The sequence below is a fragment of the Cryptomeria japonica genome, chromosome 8 (assembly GCF_030272615.1).
Source record: "Cryptomeria japonica chromosome 8, Sugi_1.0, whole genome shotgun sequence".
Classification (NCBI taxonomy): domain Eukaryota; kingdom Viridiplantae; phylum Streptophyta; class Pinopsida; order Cupressales; family Cupressaceae; genus Cryptomeria; species Cryptomeria japonica.
Genome location: NC_081412.1, coordinates 307,679,295 through 307,693,747, shown reverse-complemented (window position 1 = coordinate 307,693,747; position 14,453 = coordinate 307,679,295).

The following is a 14,453-nucleotide window of genomic DNA, read 5'->3' as shown; positions in this document are numbered from 1 at the left end:
ATAGAAAGGAACTCTCAAAGAGGTATGAGAAGGAGAAAACCCCATGTGAGAAAAAAGTCCCCCCCATAAGAGAGAAGAAGAGAGACCAAGTAGCCCCCCCTCAATGTAGAATTTGCACCAATGGTAGAAGCTCAAAACTGAATGAAGAAACTACTCTATGATCATTGAACCACGTTCCTCCCCTTGGGAAGAAACAAAAGCAAAGGTGTATCCATGAAGTCTCCCCAATCATCAAGGGAAGAGGGAGGGAAAAACTCATGATGAATGAAGTCTCTGAAAAACTGCTCAAGTGTCCCCATGTCGATGTTGAAAGTTACCCCCTCCAAAGGTGGTATACTAATCCACATTGTTGAAAAAGGTACTCCAAGATCTAGTGGAGATGAATGTAGAACAAGATCCAAAGACTCACATGTCTCCTCTAAGGATAAAGAGACCTCCTCCAAATGCTATACATAAGTATCCACAATCATGTCGACCTTGAAAGAATTATCATGTAAAGAATGCACAAGAGGTTCAGAGTGTTCCCTCGCAACAATCGAAGAAGGATCATATTCATCAAAGAGAAGATGAATGTCATCAATGATGTCTCCCAAATCTGCAATGTAGGACTCCACAAACAAACCTTCAATTTCTATCAACTAGTCATCATCAGGTGCAATAGGTGGTGTGATATAAATAGGAGGAGATGAAATGCAAGGCTTAAGAATGGGGTCACATGTGAGAATCCCCAAGTTCAAGCATCCAAAGTTCTCAATATTAGAATGATTGAACTTGGGGGTTCTCTCTCATAAGTGGGCGCTAGATGTAGTGTCATAAGTTTTATAATTATATTTCTTATGATATCTCATTATTTTACATTATGTTTCCCCCTTAATTCAATCTTATTGGCCCTAAGATTATCACTTATTTAGGATAAATGTGGTATATTCTATAATATTGTAATAAATAATTTAGGAAAATCATTTACAATTTTCCTCACAATTATAATTAATTTATGTTTTTTTTTTGCCATCACACATGAAATTATAATTAATTTATTATAGATGTGTACCTTCACCCATTTAAATACATACATACACACATATATGTATAAATATACTTACATATATGCATATAAATGTACATACATACATATACATATATACTTATATATACATACATACATACAAATATATACACACATATATGTGAGGTGGTGAAAATAGGGATCCACAAATTAGGGTATGAATTCACTTATTTCAACACAACACATTAAAGGGAGAGTGAACCCAAAAGATCCAACCTCAATTCTATTAGGAAAAGGGTTGAATGCATGTTGGATCCTACTCCCTTTTGATTGAGTTGAGGATGCAATTGAAATGATATAATTTGAAGACTATGTCTAGGGTAAATAATGAGAATTTGACATAAAATAACATAAACAACAAGCTACATGTATAGTATGGAGACACAAAGCTAAGTATGAGCACATGGAACATAGAGGCACCTGAATTTGGCTCAAAAGTACAAGAATGTGAGGCAATTATTGAATTGGTCCTTGTACTTTAAAATGGAGATAAACAAGAAACTTTTAGAATCAGAATACCTCTTAGAATATGTTCTCAGAAGATGATCACAAATTTGTGGGACTGGGAGACAATTATCGACCCGGTCCTCTATTTTTCGCTCCTGCAAAAGTCAACTTTGATCATCATCAAATTCTCTATTGGAATCTTCGTCTGTGGCTCTTTAATCTACGCCTGTACATATAAAGAAGGGAAATGATGTTGTTGATAGGGGTTTACCTATGCCAAACCTCAGGTTTGGAACTAACCCTTGAATTGAATTGAAATTGAACTAAAAATACTGAAGTAAATGTTATATGATATACCTCAGATCTACAAAATGGATGATGAAGCAATGCTTTTTGAATGTAATCACAAGTGTTGATGCAATAATATGGCATGACATGAATGACCTAATCAAACACACATGCTTGCATGAAGATTGATGTAGTTTTTCTGCTCCATGATGTTGAAGTGCTTAAATAATATGGTGGGATGAAATGCTGCCTTGAATTCTTGAAGATGCTTGATGTGGATGCATAAATAATGGGTGTAGATGGATTGTAGATATCAAATTGAATAGGAATAATGCTCTTATATAGGGTTCCGAAGGTAATTTACCAGTTAGGCTAACCTCCAACTGTAGACACCTAAAATTGTCATGTTTAATTAAATAAATATTTTATTTATTTAATTACTTTAGCCTAATTCATCTATTAATTAAATAAATCTTTATTTATTTAATTAATTCATTTATCCTCTTCTAACCTTATTTCTCATTTAAATAAATACATTTATTTATTTAAATTATCCTTTTCCTAAATTAAATAAATATCTTATTTATTTAATTATCCCACTTCTTCTATTAATTAAATAAATCTTTATTTATTTAATTAATTCATTAACCTTTTCTACCTATGACACATGTCATTCATCTCTTAATTCATACACTATCTACCCCTTTCATTATTTTATTATTTCTTTTACCTACCCTCTAATCATAGCCGACCTCCTTTTACACCTCTCAATCTTATCCCTCCATTTCTTATTGTGTCTTCTATATAAGGAGATACTTCCTTCATTATCAAACCCTAACCAATCATTCTAATTATCTTTTATGCACTTGACTACACTACGATCCTACTTGCAACCACATTCCGTTCTTTGTTGAGCTCTTGTGCACATAAAATCTGAGAGCAAATATATCAAGCAAGATCAATGGAGATAGGAAGAATGGAGATCAAAACCCTATAGGACATGTGATGGTATAATCTTTGTGATTTCATTTGATTTGCATTGTCTTAGGTAATCTTCATATGTTATGGTGGATCTTTGTTGTTGTTAGGCTAGGGTTTTGTGGTTGAATTCATTTAGCCTTTCAATATCGTTATTATTGTTATCCATTTTCACCATATACACCAACAATCAAATTGAGACACCGAGAACTAAAATCATTGGAGAGGGGAAGTGCACTAGCATATTTAAATTAAGTCATGTTTAAGGAGGACCAAAATGCCCTAGGTGCCATGGTCTTATAATAGGATGCCCCAGGAACCATGGTCCATAAAAAATAGGGCAGACAAGTGGGAAAGTAGAGTGCACAACCCGAGGCACATGTTAAATTATTTGTGCATAAAGATGACATCAGGTTTGAGGTGAAAAGGCTGGAAATGGACCTGGGGGAGAGGTAATATGGGACACACTAAAGTAGGGGCACAAAAGGTGGTGTAAATTGTGTAGGGTTACAATTTATGACACGACATCTAGCCCCCACTTTAGTGGGAGTATGAGCCTATGTGCATACTCATGGTAAAGTAGCATAAAGAAAGATAGAGATAGAGAGATATTAACAATTGGGAACAATATCACAAAGAGATAAGACATCACTAAATTCGAGAAAACGAGCCCCCAAGCTTAGGATATTAGCTCATACAATCATATGCAAAGATACACAAAATCGAAAAAAAAGAAAAAGACAAAAGAAAATGAAGTCAAAACAAATGTCACACGAAATACATACAAAAAGGCACAAAAGGGGTTAGTACTAAAAACAAAGGTTCCAAGTCAACTAGTTAAAGAGGCCTCGAAAGTCAAAATCTCTCCACCACTAATTTTATTCTCAAAATGCTATTATGAGAGCACAAGTGGTGATATGTAAAGAGAAAGAGGATACATCACATGATGAAACAAGAAACCATGATCCAACAACTAACAAACTATGTTATGCTATGGAGTCATGAGGAGAGAAAGAAAGGAACATATATTCCATGGGCTAGAAAATTGTGTTATGCTAGGTGATCCATGAGAGGCCACAAATTCTATGGGACAACAATGTATTACATTTTGTGATTTGTGCAAAAGGAGAGTCAAAAGATCTAGCAAATTGTGTTACACTAGTCAAATCATCCCGCAAAAGGAAAAGCAAGAGTCAAAGGGTCTAGAAAATTGTGTTATGCTAGTCAACTCATCTTGCAAAAGGAAAAGGAAGAGTCAAAAGGTATAGCAATTTGTATTATACTAGTCAACTTATCCTGCTATGATGTTGTTTAGTTTTAGGAATGAAGCAACCCATCTAAGACTTGTGGTTTGGTTTCGAGAATGTAACAACCTATATAAGACACATAATAGAAAATGTTTGGTTTCAATAATGAAACATCTCATCTAAGACTTTGATATGGTTTCGAGCATTGACATCCCCTCTACGACGTATAATAATATGTAATTAGGAGGCCACATATATGCCCCCCCTTAAGATGTTGACATAATCCTATGTTGATATATTATGATATAGTGAGAGCAAGGATAATTACATTCAACACCAAGGAAATATCATTTAGGAAACAATATACATGCAATCCAATTCAAAGAGGGCATAACTCTTTTGAGGCAAGGAAGAGATAGTTGTAAAAAGATATCTTGCACAAGTGTAAAGGAATTCTTCTAAGGGATGCATGAAGAAATAGATACTTACGGGTAAAAGTACAAAGCTGTGTCACACTTTTATAAAGGAAATGGTCAATGCTGATTCAACTTTTTAAATTAAATTAATAGAAAGTGAAAGATATGTTTTGAACTGTGAAATGATGTAAACTAATAAAATTTATATTATTATGTCTATTTTATGTTTTTAATTTAAAAAACTTAAAAATATATTTGAATGTAGTTTTTTATAAAGTAAACACTATAATTTAGTTGCTGAAAAAATGCTGAAATTGAAGTTACACAACCCACCACACTTTATTTAGTAAATTTTACCCCTTTTTCTTGAATTTTTTTTTGTATATTGATAACTTGAAACTTTAGAGCATGGATATATTTTTTACTATTTTTTATAAATATATATTTTTCAATAAATTTGAAAAGTTGCGTGTGCTGAATACAACTCTTTCCAATTCCCACCATATTTTTTCTTAATTATTTATCCAAATTAAAAAAATAATTATATCATCTTGACATAGATTCTTTTCTCTACTGCATCATATTTTTTTCCAATTTTTAAAATAAATTTTAGTATTTTTCCTTGATAAGATAGTCAACCTTAAATTTTAGTGCTGATGACCTCCTTTCAATAAAATTAGATTTGAAACAAAAAATAAGAAGCGATGAAAATGCAAGAAGAGTCAAGTTCACCAAAATGTAATGTGGGAAAAATAGGGATCCACAAATTAAGGTATGAATTCACTTATTTCCACACACCACATTAAAGGAAGAGTGAACCCAAAAGATCCAACCTCAGTTCTATTAGGAAAAGGGTTGAATGCAAATTGAATCCTACTCCCCTTTGATTTATTTAAGGATGCAATTCAAATGATATAATTTGAAGGTTAGATATAGGATAAATGATGGGAAAATTTGACATCAAATAACATAAACATCAAGCTACAGGTACATACTGTAGACACAAAGCTATGTTTGAGTAGAAGGAACAAAGAGGCACTCGTGACAACAAATTTAGATCGAAAGTACATGAACAAGAGGCAATTTTTGACTTGGTCCACCAGCTATTACATGTAGACAAATAAGAAACTTTCAAAATTAGAATGTCGCTCAGAATCTATCCCTAGAAGCTTGTCAGAAATTCACTGGACTGGAAGGCAATTATCAACCTGGTCCTCTATTTTTTGCTCCTACAAAAGTTATATTTTATCATCATTAAATTCTCTACCTTAATCTTTGTCTGTGGCTCTTGAATCTATTGGTTGCACACAAAAAGAAGGAAAATGGTGTTATTAATAACGGTTTTACTACATCAAACCCTAGGTTTGGAATTAACCCTTGAATTGAATTGGAAATACTGAAGTAAGTGGTAAATGATATACCTCAAATTTACTGTAATTAATAATGGATGATGATGCAATGATCCTTGAATGTAATCACAAGTGTTAATGTGATAACATGACATGACACGAAAGGATGGTTTTAGTACTATTTCTATTGCTGAGGAGAATGAGATTCTTAAGAAATACCATGATATTATTACTAAAGAGGAAATGTTTTGGAAGCAGAGATCGAGATGCATATGGCTCAAGGAAGGAGACATGAATACAAGATTCTTCCATATGTCAACCATCAAACATAAAGCTGCCAACATGATGAACAAGTTAGTTGTGGACAGTGGGGAGTTGGTCAAGGAAGATGAAATAAGGAATGAAGCTAAGAGGTAATTCTTGGACCTCCTTTCGAGGGATCAAAGTCTGGATGCTGAAGCTCAGTCCTCTTTTCTTCAGAACATTCCTTGTCTCATTGATGCCCAAAATAATGTTTTTCTCTCTTCCATTCCTTCCACCTTAGAAATTAAAAATGCTGTTTTCTCCTTTGATGGAAACAAAGCTCCTGGTCCTGACGGTTTCCCAATGCTCTTTTTTCAAGAGTTCTGGGACATTATCGGGACTGATGTTGCTAATGGGGTTAAGGAATTCTTTGGGGCTAGAAAACTCTTGAAGGAAATAAATGGTACTTTTATTGCTCTTATCCCCAAGATTCAAGGTGCTGATTCTCTGGACAAGTTCAGACCTATTAGCCTCTACAATTTCTTTTACAAGATCATATCTAAGGTCCTGACCTCTAGACTCTTGTCTATTCTCCCAACTTTTATTAAACACCAGCAGAATGGGTTTGTTCCTGGAAGACAAATTCTCGATTCCACTATTACTGTTCATGAGAATATTCACTCTCTTGTTAAAGCGAAGAAGCAGGGTCTCATCCTTAAGATAGATCTCTCCAAAGCCTATGATAGGGTGGACTGGTCTCTTCTTCAGAAAGTCCTCACTGCCTTTGGGTTTGTCCCAAGAGTTGTGGATCTTTTATCCCAACTTACCACTACTGTGTCCTTTGCTGTTCTTGTCAATGGTTCTCCTTCAACCTTTTTCCAAGCTTCGAGAGGTCTTAGGCAAGGAGATCCTATCTCCCCCATCCTATTCATTATTATGGCAGAATGCTTTGGACGGACCATGGAAAATTTGGTGCAAATAGGATCCTTTAAGGGTCTCCAACCTTCTTCTGCTGACCTTATTTGTTCACACCAGCAGTTTGTTGATGATACAATAATTATGGGGGATTCAAGCATCTCAGAAGCTAAAGTTCTGAAGAATACCTTGTGTAAATATGCTTCTGCAATGGGATAGCTTATTAACTGGGCCAAAAGTGATGTCTTTTTCATTAACACCTCGGAGAGAAGACAACAAAGGATCAACAGAATTCTGGAGTGTAAGATTGCTGACCTTCCTGCTACCTACCTTGGTCTCCCCATGGGGATTGCCCCTCCTGACTCCTATTGGAGTTCGCCGGTTGATAAATTTCACAAAAAACTTGCAGGTTGGAAAGGGGCTCTCTTAAGTCAAGCTGGTAAGCTCCTTCTTCTTAAGGCTACTCTTCAAAGTATCCCCATTTATGCTCTTAGCTTATTCAGAATTCCAGTCAAGTATGCTGAAGCTATTGAGAAAATTCAAAGAAGATTCCTATGGTCTGGGGTGGAGGAAAAGCAAAGAATGTCCTTGGTGGCATGGGATCAGGTCTGCAAGCCAAAAAGTAAAGGTGGTATGGGGCTTAGGAGGATTCACACTTTAAATGAAGCTCTCTTGTCAAAACAAGTTTGGAGATGGTTTAACTCTGATTCTGAATGGTGCAAAATTTGGAGAAGTAAGTATTCTCTTCTGTCCTCTTCTCTATCTTCTTTTCTTAAATCGGATCTCAGTATAAATGGATCTCATATCTGGAACCATGTTTCTAAATGTAAAGAGGTGATTGCTAAAGGTGTGACATGGAAACTTGGAAATGGTAGAAAAGTGAGATTTTGGGAGGATCCTTGGCTTTTTGACAAACCCCTAATGGATTTCTATGAGTGGGCTTCCCATGCCCCCTCCTGTATTGGCTCTTTTGGTACCTTAGTGGTAGATTACTGGGATGGGAACAACTAGCAGAACATTGATAGTATTCATCCCAATCTCTCCAAGCTCAAAACCCAATTGTCTGTTATCTGGCTGAATAAGGAAGAGGATTCCCTGATCTGGAGATATAACCCCAAAGGTACCTTTACTATATCTTTGATGTATTGTATCCTCTCCCCCTCCCCTCCTATGAATCCTTTCTGGTCTAAAGCTTGGTTAAAAGGGCTAACTCCTAAAATCAATATGTTCTTCTGGACTATTCTCCAGAATAAGATCCTTACTGTTGACAACCTTAAATGCAGAGGTTTTGCCCTTCCAAATAGGTGTGTGCTGTGCTTTCAAGAGGAAGAGTCAGTGGACCATCTTGCCCTCCACTGTTCTTTCTCAACCTCTGTTTGGGAAAGCTTCCTCAAAAGCTTTAGTCTTGCTTGGGTGTTTCCTAGTAACATCAGAGATTTGTTCTCTTCCTGGCAAATTCATTGGACCAACTCTTTTCTGAGGTGTATGTGGTAGCTCTCTCTGCCTCACATTCTGTGGGGTCTTTGGAAGGAAAGAAACAACCGAATTTTCAGGGATGTGTCCTTAAATCAAGATATTGTTTTTCAGAAAATTCAAAGGGCTATTCAGGAAAATATGGGAACTATGGAGGTCTCTTGTTACTCAAACAACTCTTTGGAGTCAAATATCTTAAGAGCCTGGAATATGAAGATCACTGATGGTCATAATATCAGCCACAATAAAAGGCTTGAAGTTAAATGGCAAACCCCTCCCCATGGTTGGCTTAAAATCAATTTTGATGGACCAGCCAAAGGAAATCCAGGTCCTTCAGGCTATGGAGCTATTCTCAGAGACGACAGAGGCATTTGCAAAGGTATGGTTGCTATCCCTATTGGCATTCAAACCAATCATAAGGAGGAAGCTATGGCAGCCCTTCAAGGCATTATTCTAGCCAAAAAATGGAACTGTACCCATCTCAGGATCGAACGGGATTCCAATAATATTATTAAGTGTCTCAATGGGACCTCTCAGCCCTCTTGGTCGATCCACAATATAATTTTTTCTGCCATTGACATCATCAGAACCTTCAAAAAATGCCACATATCCCATATATATCAGGAGGCCAACTGTTCTGTTGATTGGGCTACAAACGTGGCAGTGAAGAATGATACAATTACCACGTGGACAGGTGAGAGTGGTCTTCCCGGAGATGTAAGACAAATCATAATAAATGAAAGATATCGAAGTACCCCAAAGAATCTTGATTGATAGGGCAATTATGATATGTACTGAAGTAAGCACTTCGAGTTACTTCGATAATGAGGGAATTACTCATTATAACATCAAAGTTAGCAGAATGTGCATTATAACTTGTCAAATCATTAATGCTACGCACGCTTTCTGGGCTTTTGTTTTAGCTTTGAAAAGCTTTCTGTTTCACCAGCTTTGTAACCTGAACTTGACTGTGAGAAACGACACCATGGGTGGAAATAGGAGAAGATATGAGCCAGGAAGTTGCAAGGAGTGGAAACAGAAAGAAGACGTGTGGGAAATTTTGCAGAAGGGTGGTCTTTCGAGCTTCATTGAGAGACTCCATGGCCGTGATAGAAAGATAACCAGCTTCTTTTGCAAAAATTGGAAGAAGGGCAAGCTTAAAATGGGCGACCAACTGGTGGAAATTGACGAAGAGTTAATAGCTAAAGCTACGAGACTCAAAAGGGAGGGCTGCAATTTCTACAGAGGCAGGAAGGTCAGCAGGGAAGCCATTGAAAGGTACCTGGTCATAGAGAAAGAGAAGAAAAAACTGGTAAAGTTGAGCAAAACCTATTACCCGCCTAGGGCTTTTGCAAAGCCCTGGTGGGAAATTCTCTTTGTTTTAATGAGGTATATAACTCTAGATGGCAGGTTTACGAAAGTATATGGATATCACTTTGTCCTCTTAAATCATTTTAGGCATAACGATAAGGTGATTTTCCCTTACTTCTTGCTCTATTCTATGAATGCATCCCTAAAAGCATATAAAGAAAATCCTCGGGGTGACACTGCAATGCACCAGGGACTTATGGTCCTCATTTATGATCATCTAAAGGCTAGTAAAATCAATTGAATGCAGCTCTCTGTGGATTCAGAAGAAGAAATGTTTGATTCTGATTTCTCGGAAGAGGAGGATTCAGATAATGATTCCTCGACTGATAATGAGGAAAGCTTTGATGACTCAGAGTATGAGAGGAGCAAGAAGAGGAAATCAAGATCCTCTTCTTCTAAGAGCAAAAAACCCCAAAGCAAACCCTTGATTAGTATTTCTTCGGAAGAAGAGGACTCTGATTTCCCTGAGGAGAAGAAGAACCCTAAGGGAGTGCTGAAGGAAAAAAGTAAAAACCAAGCCCAACCCAGGAAGAAGCAAAAGAAAACAGAGGAGATTGGCAAAGATCCAGAGGACACAGGAAAGGAGCCGGAAGAGGACAAACAAACAAGAACCCTGGAAGCTGAACAAAGCCTGGAGATGGAGACTATGGAGGGGACCCTCAGGGCCGCTGACACTATTTCTGCCCTCCATATTGCTAAAGATGAATAGATAACCCCTAGTAAAGTTACTCCTTCTCTTGGTCCTCACCTCGAGGCCTTGAAGGGTTTTATGAAAACCATTGAATGGCTTATTGATGGGAATAAGAATATTGTGGATGAATACAAAAAACTCTGCAACAGAGTCATGATCCTGGAGACCATTAACATTGGAGAGGGGAACACTATGGCTGATTATATCAAAGATTTGAAGAACACAATTGCCAAAGCGGAAGACATCAGAGATGCCTTTAATCCCCGGTTTGAGAAAATTGAAAAGGAGATATAGGATAGAAAAACCCTGGAGAAAACTAGCGAAAAAACGCTCTCGGATACAGTTGCCAAAGTGGACAAGATAGAGGAGTGCCTCAAGAACATTGTGGAGTAGAGTCTCAGCATTCTGAAAATCTCAGCCAATAACACCCATACCCTCATCAGCAAGCTCGATGATGAAAAGGAAACCCAGGAAATTGACCTGGATGCAGAAGGAACCGGGGAAGCCCAAGGTCCCAGAACTCGCACCCGTGGAAAGAGGAAGGAAAAGAAAGCGAATAAGGACCTGGAGGAGCTAAAAGCAGTTGGGGCAACCTATGATGAGCTGGTGACTAAGGCAGAGGATATGCTGAAGAAAATTACTATGTAGTGTCTCCTTGGGTTCTTTGCTATTTTTTGTTGTTTAGCTGTTTTTTCTGTTCGCTGGTTTTTTGGACCAGTCACTTTGTATGAGGACTCTATTTTCTCAACTTTTTATTTAACTATGTTGTAATGGTTTCGGGTCCTTAAAACCCGTTTTTCAATCAATCGGAACATGACATGACACGAATGACCTAATCAAACACACATTCTTTCATGAATATTGATGTATATTTGTTGCTCAATGATGTGGAAATGCTTGAAGAATATGGTGGGATGAAATGTTGCCTTGAATGCTTGAAGTTGCTTGATGTGGATGCATAAATAACTAGTGTAGATGGATTTGGATATCAAATTAGGTCCTATTTAAGGAGGACCAAGATACCCCAAATGCCATGGTCCTAGACCAAGATGCATTGGGTGCCATGGTCCACCAAAAATAGGGTGGACAAGTGGGAAAGCATAGTGTACAACCTAAGGTATAGGTTCTGTTCTCTATTCAAAAAGATGACATCAGGTTTGAGGTGAAAAGGTTATAAATGGACGTGAGGGAGAGCTAAGATGGGACACACTAAAGTAGGGCAAAAAAAGGTGGTGTAAATTATGTAGGGTTATAATTTATGATGCTACAATATATATACACATGCATACACATACATACATATATACATATATACATACATACACACACACATACAAACACACACACACACACATACATACATACATACACACATACATACATACATACACACACACATACATACATACATACATACATACACACATGCACACATACATACATAAAGACACACACACACACACACACATACATACATACATACATAAAGACACACACACACACATACATACATACATACATACATACATACATACATACATACATACATACACACATACATATGTACCTATATACATACACAATAATACATATATACATACATGTTTTATTATTGTATATTGTATCCCTTTACAATTTCACACTCTATTTGGGCTCCTACTTTAGTTTGTTTTCTCCTATATCATTTTAAGCCTATTTGAGCTCTATCCTACCCTATAATTTAAATTTTTCAAAACACAAGTTCATTGTTGTCATATGCTAATTTCAAGACTAGGTCCTATGTTTTGGATCTTGACACACCACTACTCCTTTCCTTGATCCATCATTTTGTGCACTAGGGTGCCTGACACCGTAGTCCCTCTAAAAGGGAGCCATATTCAAATGTTTGTGAGTGTTGGACTCCATTATTTATATTTTAGTCTCAATCTTTTCATTTGATTATTGGTTGTCAACCTAAATATGAAAATACCTTGTGAATCCTAAATAAAGCATATCTTCTATCATTCATAAGGTCTAAGACACACAAGTTACAATCTAAAAAGACATTATTTTTGAGAACACATTTCATATTCAAATATTCAAAATTGAGCAATAACTTACAACACTCTACATTCAAGTATGATTTCATGTTGATTATGTTTTTTATCATGTTTTTGCATTAAAACTTGAAGGAATTGTCTAAAGAGCATTGCATCGCCACCATTTCCATTCCTAAGGTATAATTGCTTAAATTTTAGCATTTCCATTTTCAAGCCCTCTTTTCAATCAATCATAGTAGTTGTGGAGGTGAAAACACCAAGATGGGGTTTGAGTTAGGAAAGCCCCTATACACCACAATATTCTTCCCAATTTTTGTGTGTGTAGGTTCAAATCTAACAAAGAGTTATAGATGCACTAAGAAGATAGTGATAGGCATTTATATATTTTGAATAGGTTAAAACCCCTAGAATAAGACACCCAACACACGTGTCCAACTATTTTCAGCTGAATTTTGGAGAGATAGACCTATGGGAATTCCTGATTGTGAATCTACTCCTTTTTGTTTGCATAGACAATCTCAGATTGAGGCACCAAAAACACTAGTCTAACACTTTTGGGCTCAGTTTGTAGTCTCAAATCCTTTTTGTATCCTCTTTATAGATTTTCTCTTTTATGTTGGATTTGTACTAAATTTACTATTATTGTTGAAAGTCATCATTTTTCTATCATTAAACCTAGTTCATTCACCCACACTTCACAATTTCAATTCCAATCACATATCCAAAGTCAATAATCAATCAAAGTGTCCATCTCTCCTATTAAGAATATAGCCGATCCTTATTCATTATTCCCTAATTATTTGTGTGGACCATATAGATCTTAGTTTACATCCATAGGCTAGGATCCTAATTCCACCACATCATTTTGGTGAACCTAATGTGTCTTAAATTTTGCATAATTTCTGATTTGGATTTTCAAATACAAATTTTTGGCATCTTTTATAGTTTAGATACAATCATTTCTAAATTTTATTGCTTATGTACTTGCGTTGGCCGATTAACTATAACATTTCTATATCATATTGTTTGACCATTTGGTTAATTACAACTTTGCACTTATTATTTCATATTGATTAATTAGTCACATCATTGTTATCCCATATCACTTAATTGGTTAATTAGTTGCATATGTTGTAGTTTAAAAAGAAAAATTGTTTCTTTGAATATCTCATTATGTGCTTATTTATTTTCACAATAAATATATTGCTTGGATATTATAGTTTCTTAGGTTTTCTTATGTCACTCCATCCTCCTACCCACAAGGAAATTGGGATGCAAGAGGTTGACATGGTTAAAAGTTCTCTTATTCCTAGTTTACCTCCTATTCATTCCAATGCTCTCCCTTCTAGAGATGAAGCCTTGATGAATCATGCTTGTCTATCTCCTTAAGTTTCTCTCATTAATGAGGATATTTTGGTGAAAAAATAGGATATCATTTAAATTTCTCTAAATGATATTTTCTATTGGTGATGAATAATTGAAGAATGATGATGATTTTTCTTCCAAAATATACCTCTCCCATGAGAATAATTTGGTGCAAGAGGGACATGCCTTAGACATTGACAATCCAAACCTTAAAACATTAAAGGATATAGATGCCTATTCCTCTTCTAGAGACTCGTTTACCTATGAAGACATTTCAATGCAAGATGATGTTATTAACTTCCTTAATGACATGTCACTTGACATCACATTAAGTGGAGATAAGACACCGAAGATGAAAAAAATTGTGAGACTTATAAGAACAACCTAATGAAAGAGGACCCCTTTACCCCCCAATGGACATGAATAATGCTAAATATTTTTATCCTCCCAAAAAGATCAATCCTTATTCACCTATTCATCCTTTTAGCACATGAAAATATGCTTACAGAATGAATTTTAATGAGGTTTATGATGAAAGTTATTTCCCATTAGAGTTGCATACACA